Here is an 18,341-nt window from a genome sequence, read left to right as displayed (position 1 = left end):
AACATTACACAATTTCTTATATTGTTTCAAGCACAACCAAGCTTTAAAAATAATCAGATGTGGCCGCTATTACAGGAAATATGCACTCTAAAAAGCAGGGGGAGAAGTTCAAGTAGCCTAACTTGGTTACTGGGTTATCAATTTTCTAACCATTTGGCCCTACCAAGGTTCTTGGCTAGTCTGAATTATTTAGTCAGTGAATTCCTTACAGAAGCAACAGGTGTCTCTGGAGATGTGCCACTGAGCAATCAGCTGGTAACTTTGCTGACTCCCGAAGGACACCCTCAGAAGATGCGCTGGCTGCTGGCAGTGTCCCACGGAGTGCACAGAGAACAGCAGGGATCTTCAGCTGCCTCTGGTCACCCAGGACTCGTCCTGTTTTCCCTGGCTGCACAGGACTTCAAGCACTCATCCAAGAAATAAGAGTTATGAGGTAAGATCTATCTTAAGGGGTCCTAATCATCACCATCTGCATCTCAGGGGAGTCCCTCACTGCCAGGGGACCGCTGGGTTTTCCAAGGGAGGACTCTCCCTTCCCCTCCAAAGCTGAGCTGCTGCAGGAATTTCCTTTCCAGAAGGAAAAAATGAGAACCTGATTCTTTCAGACCCAGTAATGCTCTTAGAAAAGATAGCAGGCTGATGGATTCCTTCCCTTTTGCCTCTGCTAGCCTGAGCCTGTTCCCACAGTGTGAATGTGCACAGGGCCCTCTCGCACCTGGTGGAGGTTGGAGGAAGCTCAAAGGCTGGATTAGCTCAGATCTTGTGGAAGCAAGCTCTGGATGGTATTTTTTTAACATCATAGCCATAAAAGAATATCCCCCTTCTACATGGGGACTTCAGTGAGTGGCAGGTTCTGCAGCAACTTAGAGAGCTCTTTGAAATCAGTATGTGTGCTCAGCGACCCTGCACTGCATCCACCTGCAGGCAACATCTCAGTTATGAGTATACAGCACGCTGGTTTTGGAAAGCCACGACTTTGCTAAATTAAAGCCAATTCCTTTCAAAGCGTGCAAGAGCACTGATTTTCATTGATTACTCAGTCATGGCCAAGTTTCAAATTTCATCTGTTTTTACTGTAGTTCTTCTGGAAAAAGTTTGGTTAGAATCACTCTCCCATAACCTAAAAATGGTTGCAGGGATTTTGCTTTGACTTTAAGGGGATAAGAAAAAAAACCCTTCTCTTTAGGCATGGAAAACTTCAGCCTGAACAATGAATGATTCAGAAGACTGTGGCTGTGAGAAAAATGGGCTTTTAATTGGATTCATTTTGCTTATGTAACTGTTTGGCCCCTATCATGCCGTTGCTCTAATAATCATTTTGCTTATCAATGATACATAGTCTTCTCTGAATTAATGTATCTATAGCCACAAAAATGTGCCACGTGTATATGCCTGTGTGTGTATGCAAAGTTTAAAATGTTCTTGCAAAAGTTTGTGGAAGAAAGGTCCGCCCAGGGGTCTTAATAGAAAGACATTGCTTCTGGCTCAGGAAATCCTTCAGCCGCAGCTGGCTGGAGCTTGGGAACATATTCTGGAAAAACTAGATTTGCTGGTTTAGATGAACCTCTGATCCAGTATACTCAAACTTGGGTGAACAGAACAACAGCAGTGTGAAGAGAAATTCCCTGCGAGAAGACTGAATGTTTACTGCTTTGTCGTGAGGTCCATGGAGGAAGCAGAGGCTTGGTCCTCCATCTGTGGCTGCTGGGAATATCCTGAGCGCTTTTAGCATCCTGCTTCGGAGTTAGATGGGCGTGCTGAGTTTGTTCTCATGGAGGTCCTGTGCAGGATGGTTGAAGAAGGGTCTAGCCTTCTTGTGGCTGTGTGACGACAAGGTGCTGGGGTCAGTGCTTGGGTTTGCAGCTGTCTTTGCTGTTGAATGACTCAAGCTGTTAATCCTGCTGGGTCAGCCACAGCGGATGAAGCTAAGCAGAATGACTTAGCACTGAAGTTCATGTCAGGCAAATGCTGGGGCTGACAGACAGAAGAGGCAAGCAAGTGATGCTTTTGTGCTGGGTGATGGTGAAATGCCTTCCACTAACACGGGAGTCAAGCTCTCAATAATTAGATCATAAGAGTTTGTAAACAGCTACCTGAGCAGGGGCTGGTTTTTATATGTGGTGGTTCCCCACACCCTGGGGAACTCATATAAATGTAAATATTAAGTCAATTTTTAAGTAGAGACAACTGGAGTCATCATTGTGGACTCATCAGCCTGGCTGAATGAAAGTGCTGGAAAGGCTGAGCTGTGACTCGAGGGAATTAAACAGCAGTAAAATACATAATGCCAGTTCATGAAGGCTGAGACAGAGGCTTGAGGTTAGGGAAAAGAGAATTTGCCAATTTAATTTGATAGAGCTGTGATAAGACTGAATTTACTTGCTAATGATTTCTGTACTGATGTCAGGTTCCTGGTATTTTACTTGTTTTACCCTGCTATATTTTACTTTTGACACAAGGAGAGAGCAAAATCTCTATAACCTAGTCAATTAAATGAGCAGGACCAGATCCTAGACCAGGGCAGTTTCCTTCCTTTTATCAATGGCTAGAAAACGTTAAGTTGCAGTTAACCTAGAGGCTGGTGAATTAAAAGTAGTCTGGGGACATGTTATGGCAAAAGGGGCTCAGTCAGATACTTTCTGCTCTGGTACGGCACTCTGTCTTGGCAAGGTGTTGGCTACATTTGTCGTGGAACTTGGCAATTCAAAAGAAGAGCTGGGAATTGTGGTGGCTGATGGATTAGTTCAGGCTCCCTGTACAATCCTTTGGCTTAAAAAGGTGACCCGAGCCTTCAGCCTTGCATCCATAATCAAGGAGATATTATGTGGTGTGGGGACTTTTTCGTGTTCGTATTTGGCTCAGTGATTGCTGCGCAAATTCTCTCCTTTTCTGGCGCTCATTATTCAAGAAGATGCTGAATATGGGTTGGGTTTAGAGCTGAGCCATGAGAGCAATAACAGCATTGTGAAGTGACACTCATTTCCCGCTGCTGGATTTGTGCCTTTCAGTGCCAAATAAATCCAAATTCAGTCAGGTGAGAAAGGCCTTATGAGAGTGATCCTAATCCTCTAAACTGCTGATTTAGGGCTTTACCTCCAGGGTGATTGCTAACTTTGAAATACTGAAGCTGCAGGAGGAGGCAATAGCATGACCCCATTTCACAAGTGAAAGGCTACCTCTTCGCTGCGAAGTAGAGCCAAGAGGATGTTAAGAAGAATACCTTCCTGTGTGAGATATTTAATGAAATAATACAAGCTCTAGACAAACAAACAGTCTCATGTAGGTAAAAATAGACCCAACTCTAGGAAAGCCTAGGAAATTGTGCACCCAGGTTTGGAGCATAGTGCCCATGCAGTGATCATAAGCCCCCTGACATTTTGAGCATCACTACTTTGCCTACGAACTCTCGGATCAGCTGGATTAGGGAGTGTTAAAGCTTTGCAGCAGCAAGTCTCACTAGGAACATGTTTCTAAATTGCGGTAAGCAGGACAAATAGTTATCCATGACTGCCTGAGTGGCAGAGATGCTAAGACCATAAGCTTTTGGATTTGGTAGACAACCCCCAAAACTGGAAGAAGGGGTGAAGAAAATTCAATAAATTAAATCATAAAATCATCACCACCACCAAAAATGAATTTAATTGAGAGCTGAATAAAAGCATTTTTATTTTTTAAAAGTCCTCGGTAAAGCAGGAAGGAAAACAACTCAAATGGCAAATAAAAATATTTAAACCTCTAAAATGTTTGAATGTTTAATAATTTTTGGCCAAAAAATATCAGCCAAATCACAAAGAATTTTGGTTGACTTAAACATTTTTTAGGGGAAAAGCATTTCTTCCAAAAAAGTGTCACCCTTCTGTAATCAACAGAACATTATAAACCAGCCAAGCAAAGTCATTAATCTGTTACGCAAAGCTACGTAAAGATCCCACCAGAGAACGATTTTCCCTCTTGAGTATATCTGCTACATCTGATCAAAAATGTGAGCAAGAGCTTAGACATGATAATAAACTAAAGAGATTAAGGCTAAAGTTCCCTCCCTGCCTCACCAAAATGATTATGTTAAAACAGTCTAATCCAAGTGGTCTAGTTTTCCAAAGCTCAGAGCACATCTACTAATCTGCAAGATTTCTGCATTTTCACTCTGTTTTTGTTTGTTGCTGTGGAGTCTAGCGGGGTATTTAGATATGTGACGGTTGAACGGGATGGTTAGGGTTACAGCACATGGCTGCTTGCCTTCTCCATGTGGCAAGCACGTTGGGCCCACGTTCAAGTTGCTCACTTGGCTCTTGGCTCTGGATGCTGGGTTAGAGCTTAGGCCCCAGTCTTCCACCATGTTGATCAGCCAAGTCCCAACTACGTTAAAAGGTTGAATTTCAGTTTGTGTGCCACCAGCACAGCTGTAGTGTTGCAGACCGGCACACCCAGCTGCGCTGTGCGATGGCTCAGTCACAAGGACCTGCAAGAGATCAGGCAAGAAGAGAGCGTGTTTCCCTTGAGGAAACACAGCAAAACCTCCATCGTTCCTGCCTTCAGCATAGCCATTCACAAAACCTGTCTCCAAACCTCACATCAACCACGGCGTGTCCCCTTCCAGTTGTTCCTTCCCTCCAGCTTTTCTCAACCAGTTTTTCCTTGAAAAAGAAACAAGCTAGAGAATGTAGAAAGGCCCTGGTGGATTTTAATAATTTAAATAACGTGTGCTCAGATTTATTTATTTATTTTTTTAAATGATGGACAGCATTAGAAAACTCAGTTAGTTTGGGTAGACTGTGAAGAGTTTGGGAAAATGGAGAGGAAAATAAAACTGTTTTAAAAAGCAACAGGTTATTTCACAATAAAAATGTCATCTTTGGAAATACGTTTCCTTTTTATTGTACGTGGAGAGATAAAGGAGGTGGTAGAGTCCAACATTTGGCGTTTCAGGCTGGAGGTATTTAGGTTAAGGAGGAAGAGCAAATAGAAATATTGCTTCGCCAGTCTGCTGTTTCTTCAGATGTGGCTTCAGTTTGAGCACAGAGGCATCTCTTAAAGGAACTGCCACATACATCAATGTCTCTGTAAAATTGAACAAAATGAAACTGTCAATTATTTAAAAGTGTAGATGCAGCAACTAGTGAACAGTTTGCTGTGTCTGGCATTCCTCACGAAGAGAAGTGCCAGAAATTTACTGGCAAAACACTTCAGTTAAGTGATCTCAGATGAAAAAATGACAGCTTCTGCTAATGAACAGTCAGTGCTGTGAGCATAAACATTCATCAGTGGTCCCAGAGTGGAGGGACTGTGGTAGTAGCTGACTTTGCAAAGACTCCTTTTCTTTGCACCCATGCACACATTTAGCCCAGTCTTACTCTGGGATGGTACTGGAGCTGGAACATGTACCACCAGAAGAGCAAAGGGCATCTGCTCCCAAGGATACAGCTCAAATGCCTTGGTGGTCTCTTCCCAAAGTGTCATAACTTTGCTTCAGAGGCAGCAGCAGGAAGGCTCGTTGTATCCATAGCTCCCAAGGAAGGTGGCGATGATCATAGGAGCCATCCCATGTCCTGCCCCAGCCATGGCCAACAGCAGATGCCTGGGAGGAGTACCAAAACCAGCACAGTATGGTCTTCTGGGGGCCTGGCATCCACCGTGACACATGGTAAGCTGCGAGCTGAGAGCCCCTGCACTAAACTGTTTTCTATTAACTTCCCTAATCTCTTTTTTAATCCCTTTAAACTTGAGGTTTCCATAAGGTAAGGATGATACATTTCACCATTTAATCACGCGCTTTGTGGGAAAAGGCCTTCCTTTCTCTTCGTAGCATTCAGAATGAATTGTTTTGGGTGATGTGTATGTTTGGGAATATTTCTATGCAACCACAAATTCATTACTATGACTGATACAAATGTCAACTTGATTTAAAACCTAAAGCATTAGATCAGCAGTTTATGCACTGTACACACTAACAAACACTTTAAAGTGTTTTATAGTCAAAAACTTTAAAGACGACAGCCTGTGGGTATGGTGCGAAAGGTTTAGTGTCTTTATTTGTGGGAAGCCCATGTTAACTGGCACAAATAACATCCTGATGTGGCCAATGCCTTCCCCCTCACCTCCAGATGACGAACACACAGATGTGTACAGCATTTGCAAATTGAATACAACCCTGGAAGAGATTCGGTATTTGTAAAAGGATTTTTTTACAGCATTTGAGGAAAAGAACTAGGAATGTACGCAACAGCTTGATGTAAGAAGCCTTTGGGAAAATGTCCAGTCTTTGAGAAAGTACAGGCTGTGGTGGCCCATCACACGTGGGGTTGAGATGCTTTAGAAGGTCGCTGAGGCTGTTCGTGAGGCTACCCGGGACTGCACCTCCCACCTGCCCCGCTCCAGACGTCCTTAGGGTGCCTGATGGGTGATTCCTTGGGCACAGAGGAAGGCATATTCAAAATCATAACTTTGGGTCAATTTAAAAGGGTAGAATCAAGGAAAGACATTTCGTTCTTTCCTTCAGAGAACAGATGAAACCAATAACGCTGATCACACACGCCAAGGATATGTACCCAGGCAAATCAAAGAGTTACTGTCGGTGGCCAAGAAAAATCCCTGCCCCCCTCAGGGGGGGGCAGAGGTGAATGAAGTTCCTCTCAGTTCACATGTACTGCAAAAAATATATTCTTATTTTAAACAGGTGTTACCGGTCCCCTGTGATAGTTCCCTAGCATAGTCCCCCTGCTGAAGGGGACTATAGCTAAACAGAAATAGGATGCATCTAATTTAGTCAGACATGACAACTTACCTTTTATCGTTAATATTTTCCACTTCATATTTGCCCTTTGGGGTTTTATTGTACTCATAGAATGCTTTACATGTCAGTTTCCAGGCAGGAGGCATCATTTTAGCCTGTTTGCCACAAAGTGCAGTTTTGGAGTTTTGGAAAGGTAACTATTAACCTGTTGTGCTCAATCCACCACAGGGGAAAATGATAGTAAATAAATATAGCGGCTCCTGAAGAAAACTGCATACCCATCTATCTGTCAATCCACATCTAATACATAAATTCATATAGAAATGTCAGGACAGCAGTAACAAAATCTTGCTTCTCGTGTATTTTTTAAAAAAAAATTAGAGCTTGAGTTCCTGCAGGTTTGGCAACTGAGGCCAGAGAAACAGGAGCAAGGCAGGAGTATGAACTGATAAAGGTTAAATGCAATAACAAAACATCGCTGTGATTTTTTTTTGTCTTGGGACACAACGGGTTTCTACAGTGATTGCAAGCAAGAGAGGCACTGTTGAAAGATGCCCGTAACGACGTGACACACGAATAGCACAGGATAACCACAGCATGTAAAACACAATGAAGCACAACTGTCAGCAGGAATAGACTCACTGTTTTTTGACAGCTGCTCTAGTATTTTGAGGGGAACAGCAGGTCCAGGCAATAACAAAAGGCACTGCACGGGTTGGTCATGCCATCAGTAGTGAGTTTAATTAGTTAGTAAGAGGTAATAAATAGCCTTTGTAGGATCCAGTGTGGTCAGTAAATATAATTGTTATCCTAGCTCTCTGGAGCTAACTCACTGATTATAATTTCTCATTGACTCCAGCCTTCAAACTGACCACAGCATGCAAAATAAACTGACCCTCTGCCCGTACCTAGCACAGACCTTGTATTGCAGGGTGTCTGTCTCAATGTCTCTGGATGGAGGCACCCGGATATATCATCCTTCCATCTGTCTCACTTCTGTTGCTTCAGTAAAAATAACATGGTTTTGCAGTTTCATAAATAATAGCTATTAGGTGAAGTAGTTTCATCTCTGTTGTAGAGATACTTGGCATGTCAAGGATGGACTGTTTCCTATGGTTTTATCTAGAACAAGAATATTTTCCAATTTCAGAAAGCTCAAGCTTTCCTGAAACCCTTGTTTCCTCCAAGCAATTTAGTCCTTTGACTTGAATGTCCCATGCAAAACATCCACAGGTCCTCCCTGAAGAACTGGGAGAACATGTTTTTTTACAGAGGCTTGGCAGAGAGTTCCTTGGTCATAGCTACAAATTGAACTGTCTTTGGCTGTTTCTTTCCCTGCAGCATTTGGGGGAATTCTGAGCAAAACCATAATCTGTGGTGTAGGCAAAAATCCACGTTAAACCAGCTACAGAACACCTTCCTCCAGAGGCAGGAGCACACCTGAAGAGTGCCCAGGAACTGGTCTCATACACCTGCTGCTCAGCTGGGCACCATAAAATGCACAAACTGTGAGTTAATAAATAATATTTTACCAGTCTATTGGGCTCTTTCCTCTACTGATGTTTATATAAAAAAAATTTATAATCCTTGCTAGGTTTCTGGCTTTATTTATTCACTACCATCTGTTCTTCGTCTTTTTTCTCTTTTTCCAGGGTTTACTTCCCATCCTCCTGCTTGTTTATCTTTCAGGGCAGCCTTTCCTTGCTGTTCCCGCACTCTTCCCAGTGGGCTTTTGTCCCCTTGCTTTACTGAACTGTGGTATTCTTTCCCGTGCACTCTTTACATCTGTAGGGGCACTTATGCTGCAACCTTTTCTTTCTTACTCTATAGATGTAGTTGGTACTTTGCAGGCTTGAGCTGATTTTGCTCATCTTCATGGTTTTTTGTTTTTGTTTGGTTGTTGTTTTTTTTTTGTGCTATCTTGCAGTCTGCTGGTGTAACTGGTTTAGTGCAGGGCACAGAGAGGCTGAGCAAGGCTCCTTGGGCTGGCACTAGGCAGCCATCGAGCAGGTAGTGTGGTGGTGCTCCTTGCTCTCTCCTGCAGGAGAGGGAGGCGCAGGGATACAAAGAGAAGTGGCTTGAAGCCACTCAACTGTCAGATGTGGCAGCAGGAATAGAAGTGGGGCTTCCACCTACTTCTTCCTTGCCTCTGAACATACCGTGAACTGTCACTCTCACTGTAGTGTCCTCTAGGCACCTTTAGATGTGGGCTGGGACTGGTACATAGGAAAAATGTGCCTGAGCAACCCACCAAACATGGAAATCCGTCTTTTAGATGTTAAATACAGGCATTTCTTAGCCAATATGGCAGAGGAGACTGTAGCAAATTTTCCTTGCATCAATCACTTGCAAAGTTGTGTTTTCTAAACAAATGTTAACATGAAAAGACTGATCTGAGCTGTCTGAGGTGATCCATTGCATCTTTTCTGTAGCTATCAATTAATAGCAAGAAAGTTATTGTTTGCTGTCTCACAGCCAACTAAGTAACAAAATTTATTGGCCATATTTAAGACAGCTACTCCCTACTTGTGAAAATTTTGGGAAAATCAGTAGGAGGAAGAAAAATAGGGTTTTAGTGTTATTGAAAATAAATCTATTTTTTTAGACAAATGAAAACAGTTTATTCTCTAAGTTAAAACAGAATGTATGCAGCCTGTTTCTAATTCACATTGTCCATGAAATTGAAGCAATGTATTCATCTTGACTTTCATGCTTGTTGTCCCTAGTAAAAAATGCCCTACATCAAATGCTCATTATTTGCTGAGGAGGTTTATTATTAAGTTTGTGTATGATTGCAAATTAAACAAGCGCATTGAATCTCCATCATCTAACACACAGCCATTATTCCTATCTGGCAAGGCCTGTGTTTCTCATTGAGCACTGAGGAACCACCTCAGCTAGAGTATTTTCCTTGAGATTGGAAAAGTGCCGTGCTTCAAATCTTCTGCTGGACAGAGATAAGCAGTGGTTTTTAATATAAACCCAAGCTATTTTATGCCTAAAATAATAATTCAACCTGTTCTGTGCAAGCAGTTGATTAATACTAGCTTAATACAAGGTAAGAAAGTAATGATCTCATCAATGATTACAAGTGCAAATATCCAGCAGTATTTGATTAACTATTGCTACATCAAAATTATAGTTGAATGATTCACAGGTTACAGAAGCACTTTTTAAAATAATCTTATTTTAGGGGTCAGATTTCTTGGATACATGAACAAAATAACTTCACAAAGGATTCACGTTTAGGTTCCTGCGTGATGCTTTCTAAAGACCTGACACTTTCGGAGCATCTCATGTTGAACACCTAGGATGTGATGCACTCAGTGCTATCAATTTTTAATTTTATGCACTTTTTTTTCATAGAAAGAATGAAAAATATTCTCTAAAAAATCAGCAGATTTATCAAAGGGGAAAAACCTTTTTCTTCAGCACTGCTTTTCCTTGCTGATGGATGACTACTTTCTAAGCATCGAGCCATGCAAGTACACGAAAACTGGTATGATCTCTTCAAGGCCTTGTTTTCAGAAGCCTGTGAGTCAGCCAGGAGATGCTCCTGGCACTGTGCTTGGCTGTGGTGGACATTGGCTCTGCTGGCCATGGATACTTCACGTAGGAACATCTCCGAAAGGGGAACTACGGCTGCTTCATATGGACTGTCGCTGTGTGCTGTAGGAGAGTTCACTGGCTGTTTTTCTTTTCTTCACCTCCAAGCGCTACAACCCATCTATCATGGTAGTGGATTTCTCTCCTTCTGTTAAAGACCTTCATCTGATCTCTCTGATTAGAAGCCTGATCTTACAGGAGTCTGAAAAGCCATAGCCTATGGACATATGTGATGGATAATGCAGTAAAAATGAAAGACGAGGCATTGCTGCCCACAAGCAAAGCCCTCCACCGGTCACACTGCTCTCTCTATTTCCTTCGTGTTTCTTTCTGCTGCTGCCACTCTTGGGAAGGCAAAGCCCTGTGGTGTTGCAGCCCAGCTGGTATGAAGGCAGCTGTCAGATTGTTACTGGCTAAGGGTGTGAGAAGCTGCAGCCTCAAGTTTTAAAATTACACGGCAGTATCAGAACGTTGGTGTTGCTGCTTATCATAAGTGAAGGATCTTCCTGTTCCTGGTGGCCACCAGTGAGCTTCGCAGCAAGGCAGTAGTCGGCTGCATGAGCAGGATGAATGGTACTGAGTATTCCCCATGACCTACAGATGCAAGCATGCAAAATCACGGCAGGCTGGTGTCCACCGCTGGGTAGATGAAAGCTGTGTAATCTGTGAGTGGCATGTGACAAGCTGCCAGGGGAGAAAGGGCTGACAGCAAAGCAGGGAGAGTAGCGAGTTTTATCTTCTGTGTGGCAGCACTCAGTGATAAAACAGCGTTGGGATTTATGTCCCGGGATCTGACTTGTCGCTGGCCAAGGAGAAACATTTCGTGGGACAAAGAGCAATATCAACAGAGCGTGCATGTGCATCTTTACATTTCTGAGTGGCCGAAGGATGCCAGTGTGAGGTAATGGCTGACATCAAACTATGACTTCTTTAGGCCTCCGTAGATTAATCTTGGTCTCATATCTTAGATAATTTAACACTTGGGTCTCCATCTGTAAATTTATCTTTTGTAAGACAATATAAGTGAGCCAAAGGCATTGGAGAATCAGGTGGCTCTGCTGAGTTAAATGGAAATAGAGATTGCTAAGTAGCTCTGGAGGTCAGGCTGCAAGTAATATATAATTGCTCACAAACCATTCACAATTATGCAATATCACATTTGACACAGGGATGAGGTTTCTTCAATTCTGCTGTTAAGGAAGAAAACTATGCTTTTTTTTTCACACCATGAAGAAGTCATATTTTGCAGTGGAGCCGGATTTGCAAGAGCACGTAGGTGCCCAAAGCTGGTGGCAGGCTCCTTGTGAAACTGATAAACGGAGGGAGCAGCTGTCCTGGTTTTCCACAGAGTGCCCTGGCTCTGCCAGCTCTTCCCCGGGGCTCCAGCTGCAGCAGGGAGGCACCAGCCTGCAGGTGATTTGGTGACACTTGAGCACAGTCCAGCACATTAAATCACTGGTGAAGGCAAGAGGAAGGCTTTTCAATTCATCCTAAAGAGGACCTGGCCTCCATTAATTTAAAATAAAAATTACAGATTGTTCCAGTCATCAGTTTATTTCCCATTATGGTATGTTGGTGAGAAGATGGACATTGTATGCTACCATCTCAGGGATGGCTATGAAGTCCTGCTTCAGAAAAAGCTCAAAAGGTATTGCTTGTCATTCTGATACGCTTTGTCCTACAAAAAATGTTTGTTTGCTACTTTCTACAAAATATGATTGCTTGCTATGGTTTGTTTTTTTTCACCAGCACAGAGTAAAATGTGTTTTAATGCTTCATCTCCATTCCCCAGCTCTGGGTTAAGACTGTGGTTTGGGGTGGGTAGAAGAAAGGCTCTAGGCATAGAAATGAGACAAAATGTTCTTGTGTGGAGCTTGTCATCGGCTCCAGGGGAAGCAGGCATGGCTCTTGTGAAGGCTGTGACAGCACTGAGACCAGCTGGGATTGCAGAAAAGATGCACAGGAGGAAAAGTCCCAGCATGAAGAAGCTGTTTCTCATGCGGAGAAAGTCCATCACAGAGCGTACAGCCAACGCAGCAGTGCCATCGCTCTGGAGGGACCCAGAGCAGTCTGAGTCCACGTTAACACCCCGTCACTGGTGCTTTTCCCTGACACTTTCTGCACCCGCACAGCACAGTTGCACAGAGATACCTGCTTCTGCAAGGGAGGTAGGAAGCCCTCTGTTTGCTCATGGAAGTGTGCATGCAGTGAAGAGGACAGCACTTCCCATCACTGCTGTGGGGAGAGCTGCCCGCTGCCCCACGGCTGTCCACCTGCTCCGAAGCATGCACCCTGCAGCCAGGGGATGCTCTGTTCTCTGAAGTATGTGTTCCACAGACAACGCTTTTCCTGCTGCAAAATCATATTATCCATGCTTCAGCTCCATGGGGAGACTTTCCCAAAAGGAGGGAGCACCAGAGGGGAAAAAAAATGAAAATTACACCCTTCGCCTTCCAAAGAAAACAGCTCTCCTCCTGAACCCCTAATTAAAATGCAAAGGTTTAATATACAAACCAGTAGAAGGCTTAATCGTCGTGACTCAGCTCACAGGAAAGATGTCCAGCATTCTAGCTGAACGGCAGCTCACCATTGGCTTCTGGTGGGGAGAGACTTACCGTTCATCATTCCCTGGAAAGCGCCTGATGTTTTGATTGTAGGGGATGTTAGCAACAGCCTGTTGTCTCTCACTTGCAAGGGAAGCAAATTCCGATGAAAGAAAGAGGTGAGGACAGCCAGGAGAGCAAGTCTGGAGTCCCTGGCTCACAGAACTGGGGTGGAGGTTGGGCTCATAGACCACCCAGATGCTCTTGCAACATCAGCTGCACCCAAACCTTTTGCAACCGGCACTTCTTAAGTCTGACCTTGAGTATCTCCCTCCTTCACGGGCAGACTTGGACAGCATTTAACTAGCTACAGTGTGAGAACTTTTTTCTTGGTATCTAACACAAGTGTCCCGAGGTGCAGGTCTGTCCCATTCGCCTAGTGCCATGTGGGCACCAAGAACCTTGACTCTCCTTGCAGCCTTGTCCTTGTCCCAGCTGAACCGTGCCCTCTGCTTGCCTTTACTGAGGTCCAATTTTATGTCACTCAGCTTAGGTGTGATATATTTTCAAGTAAATTATGGATGTTGGACACTTAATAGTATGCACGCACGTATGTGTGTATATATATGTATGTGCTTTTACATATATGTATGTGAAGTTAGCACCAATCTTTTATATCAGCTTTATAGTACAATATGACATTAATGTCATGTTATGTATTAAAAAATGAAGATTCGAGGCAAGTAAATTTACTTGTAGATTCATATAAAACTCCCTGAAGACTTCTGGTCAGAAAAAGAAAGGAAAAACAAACACCACCACCCTTTTTTCAACATTTGTTAATCAAGTTAGGAAAAAAATAGGGGTCGAGTAGTTTTTTACCTGGAAATTAGTTTGTTCTAATAGTTTTGAATTGTATAGAAAGTTTTAGTCAACTGGAAATATCACTGAGAAGGGAAGTATTCTGCTGATGTAACAAACTTGCAAGTTGAAATTGGGATCAGTCTGAAACCATTTCCCTTCTGTCTCTCTCAGGTTGGCTGGTGAATTGAGGAGAATTAATTGCATGGCTTCCACTGCCCCGCAACACAGGGGTGCAGGAATCCTTGTACCCTGGATTTGTGACCACAGGAGCCTGTGAATCACAAAAGAACATTTAAGCACAGGACTCTGACTGGAAATGAAAATATATTTTTGTGGAGATCTAATGAGAAGATAATTCACAGGCATGTATATTAGTAGGAAGCCATTGCATAAAATGTATGGGTAGGGCAAAACATTGATTAAAATACCACCCAGGTAAATCAGTTTCCCAGGCAATATATGGAGAGCACTGCCATTTAACTGCTCTGAGGCAGCCAGCAAAAATGCTAGAGCAGCCTGCCAAATAGCTAGATGTTGCTGATGGAAAAAATTAGCCTCAATACATTGGCATCTGGAGTCTGTGACTACCATCCAAAAAGAAAAGGGACTGGTGCTGTGGAATTGGGTAATCGCGCTCCAGAAGCCTACCACAAGTCTGCTGTGGCTTTGTCATTAAAAGAAGAAAAAATAATAAAAAAAAAATCTAAGTGTTTTTAATTAAAAAATAAGGTTTTGAAAGTACAGAAAGTAAGACGTTAGGGGAAGACATACAATTAACTGGATAAAAGGAATCATAGTTTCTGTGTGTGTCTGAGTAAAACACAGGCATATATGCATATGTGTGCTTGAGCCAGTTTGTTTCTGAGTATTTGTTTCTGCATTAAGTCTGTGTCCATTTCACAAAGAATTATACACTCCATTCACTTGAGATTCCAATGTATATTACTTGGGGGAAAAAAAGGTAATTTCTGAGTACAGGCCATGTTTTAGCAATTATTTTCCTTTCTCTCTTCCCACCCCCCCTTTTCTGGTTTGTTTGGCATTGTTATTGTTGTTATTGTTATTGTTGTTGTTGTTGTTATTATTATTATTACTTGTAGGGGAGCTGTCGGATGCAGGCAATCACGCCCTGTTGTGATACCCAGGATGGGGTGTAGCTGAAGCAACAAGAGTGGAGCAGCTAATCGAGATAAATTACCAGTTCTTCATCTGAAAGTGTGCTTATTCATAGGAGAAATTTACAGGAACCATGCATGATACATACGTGCAGACCTTTTGGTTATCTGACTGGTCACAGTTTGCTTTACTGCTGATGCCCAGGAAAATGACACTTAAACCACTCTGCTGATACTTCTGCGTGGTGCTTTCTTTTGAAGACTTTAGTTGCAGGTGCTTAGAAGTCCTTCCCTCCATAAGAGGAGTGACATACACTTCTCGTATGTGAAACTTCACGGAAAATCCACTCAGGCATTTTCCATAAACTTAAAAATTGCTGGGTTTTTTGTACAAGACTGACTGAAGGATGGTGTAGGTTTAAAACCTCAGGCCTAGCGAGCATCTAGTTCTCAGAGGGGAATATGCTTGGTGGCCAGTTATCTGCTTCTGAGGATTCACGAGTTTAATCAATGATAGAAAACTGCACAATGTGTGGAGAATATCCTATTTTACCTGTTATTCCAAATACACATGGATCTGATAAAATCTGATCTCTCTTGTCCCCTATCCACTGCAGAAGCAGTGAGAGGAACCATATTATTTGTCATAGACATTGATGGGACTATTCATACGCTTAAAGTTGGGGGAGCACTGAAGTGCTTTGCTGGATGATGGCACTTTTTTAATGGCAAAAGATATGGCAAAATAACCATTTGTGCTGCACCAGGTACTCATGAGAAAGGTCAGTGGGGGATGCAACACAATTGCATTGCAACTCAGACTTTTCTGGATGTCTTTTTGGCCTTCAGCGCTATTGTGATAGTAAACACACCTCATTTTTCTATAAACAGAGCAACAAATAAGAGGTGGTTTATATGCCATGGTGAATACCCACGGAACGGGACAGGTCCTTCTGCCTGCCACAGCCTTGCCATGCTACAAGCCGATGTGCAGGAAGAGGAGAGAGAAAAATTCACTAAAGGTCACTATTGGGTGAAAATATGTAGTGCCAAGAGAGGTGTTTAGAGGTGTTGTGTTGGAAGACACGTGCTTTTTGTGTGGGATGGCAGATATACTGAAGTCAGTGTTAATTTTTAGAGACAGTTCTTAGTTCTTGTATGCTGTATTAATGGCCGATAAGAAACATAGCAGTAAATCTCTAAAAATGTTTTTAGCTGTTTTTGGAAAGCTATTTTTCTTAAAAATCAAGTGAAGCAGAAACAGAATGCATTCACTAAGAACAAGGCAAGACAAAGGTTATTACAAGGAAAAAAAAAAACCCTAAACCATTGACTTAAGCACAACCCTATTCAGCAAAGCACTTAAGCAGGTACTTGAGGTAGGGCACCTACCTAACTGCTTTCCTGAGTTATAGCCATGATTACAGGACGTTTCATTTGCTCTTTGTAGCGTCCTCAGATCCAGAGATCTTTCTGCTTTCACAAAGAAATCACTGTAATCAGTCAGAAGGCATTAGCATTCCCACCACTGGGATTATGAATTACATTTCTGTAATAAATGTGAATGCCATTTCCTTCATCTCCTGTTTTTTCAAGTGCCCTAAAAGTTTTATTTCAACTTTCAAACTTGCATTGAGGGCTTTGGCCAGGAGTTAGTGCTTCTGGCTCGCTTCAGCTAATTTGGCAAGTAATTTTAAAACAACTTCTATTGTACGGAGAGTTGCAGGGTTTGAAATATTGCTCAGTCAGCTCTTATTTCATGAACGGTTTGTTTGATTAGGCGCCCAGGTGAAACACAATCAGGGGGACCTGGTGAGCTGCAAGCCCTCCGTGGGGAGGGGGAAATGAAGTGGATTTGCTTGCTGCTTGCAGTGTCACAGTGCCTGGCTGGCGTGCAAAGGGGTATCGCCTCCCTCTGTCCACTTTTCAAGAGCGTTGCTGCTGTGTTTTGTGAGGAGTCCTATTCTGACAGCACCAATTTGGCTTGCCCTTGGGCATCTGCTGGAGTGACCCTCTAAGGGGGTCTCCTCAGTGGGCTTTGACACGGCTTAAGCTTGTGGAGATGCCAAGGCTTGGGGCAGCTCCTGGTGTGGGCAGGGGGACCATGCTCAGCCCTTATCAATGGAGCATCCAGGTCCCAGTGCTCCCAGGTGGGTCAGCTGCCTGCTGTGCATGAGCTGTCAGGATTAGTGGTTTGGATTTAACCTTCTGTTGATCTGAGCTCTACTTCAGGTTTCAGGACTTTACGTGGGCTTTCACCTCTTGGAGCTTCTTAAAAGCAGCTTTGGTCAGAGTGGACTTCACAGCATCCATACAGTGATCAAGCTGAGCTGGCGGAAAGGGCCCTGGTGCCATCGGGCTGTTCAGGGTCTCACCCATTTCTCACTGGTCATAGTGGGCCAATGCTGGACACACAAGCCTGCAGGCTTCAGGTAGGTTTTAGGACATGCAGAAGCGTGGATGTGGGCAGCACACGCCATGCCCTGCTGCCTCTGCTGCGGGGAGCCTGGCTTACCGGGTCTGCAAGGATGAGGAGTTCCAAAACCAGATAGAAATCCCAATAATAAAGACTTTACCTTCAGCAAGGAATTAATAGAAAGTATAAGCATGAGCTGTAGAGAGGAAGAAAAGCAAAACAAACAAAAAAAAAACCCACCAGAGCATTTGTTTCCAAACTCTTAGTAAAGCAAGATACGCTGTATCCTGAGAACAGAACAAGAAACCAGACCGAGTTTATATAAAGCTGCATGTGGAAACCTCCTGGATAACAAAATGAGCAATAAAAATCAAATATCAATGAGAATCCAAATATTCATCTTTAAAATCACTGAGCAGTAAATTACATATCACAGACCAATTCGGTCTTCTGGCAAAAATTGCACAAATAGAAACTTGTGAGCATGAATAAAGTGTTTGTTTAATTCTGCAGCTAGAGTAAGTCTCTGTACAAGCTGTGTTTTCTAAATAAGGCTTTTTTTGTCACCTAGGTTGGAGAATGCTTTTTCCCAACATAACCTACAAAGCATTTTATCAATCCTGATGGTAAAATTAAAATTGCAAATTCCTTCCTCCTTTGCCTGAAAGTGAAGAGACGGGCACATTTCCTAGGACAATTTGAAAGGATTTGTCAGACATTCTTTACCAAAACCCACAATCTTAAAATAAATCCCAAGGAACTGGGTGGGTTTAGTGTTCGCTGTCTGTCAGGAGCTTCTATTTGTTTTCACCAGAGGCTGGATCATGTCATGGTGTCATGCGAGACTGCTCAGTGGTGCGGAGAGCGAGCTCCTGCTGTCATCTCCTAAAGCCTGAGCAGAAGAGAAGGTCCTGCTGCCCTGGGAGGAGGAGGAGGAGGGAAGAAACGCATGTGGATGTTGGAGGATAGCTTGAGCCCGTCTGTTGCGTGTCAGCCAAAGCTGTGCCAATTTCTGTCTAGTCCTTCAGGCTGGCATTTCACCTGAAAACCTCACTGAAGAACGATCT

General features: G+C 43.1%; 1 protein-coding gene across 1 annotated transcript in view; it reads left to right on the top strand.

Annotated features, from left to right (window-relative positions):
* DCHS2 (dachsous cadherin-related 2) overlaps positions 1 to 18,341 on the top strand; it is a 250,110-nt gene that overhangs the window by 133,122 nt on the left and 98,647 nt on the right. The window contains exon 20 of the mRNA XM_080384716.1: positions 1 to 18,341. This exon is cut by the window's left edge and continues 16,663 nt beyond it; it is cut by the window's right edge and continues 18,140 nt beyond it. The gene's annotated coding sequence lies outside the window, so the exon portion shown is untranslated.

This window comes from Falco punctatus (assembly GCF_963210335.1).
Source record: "Falco punctatus genome assembly, chromosome: 1".
In the NCBI taxonomy this organism is placed as follows: Eukaryota; Metazoa; Chordata; class Aves; order Falconiformes; family Falconidae; genus Falco; species Falco punctatus.
This window is presented reverse-complemented; position numbering and strand designations above follow the sequence as displayed.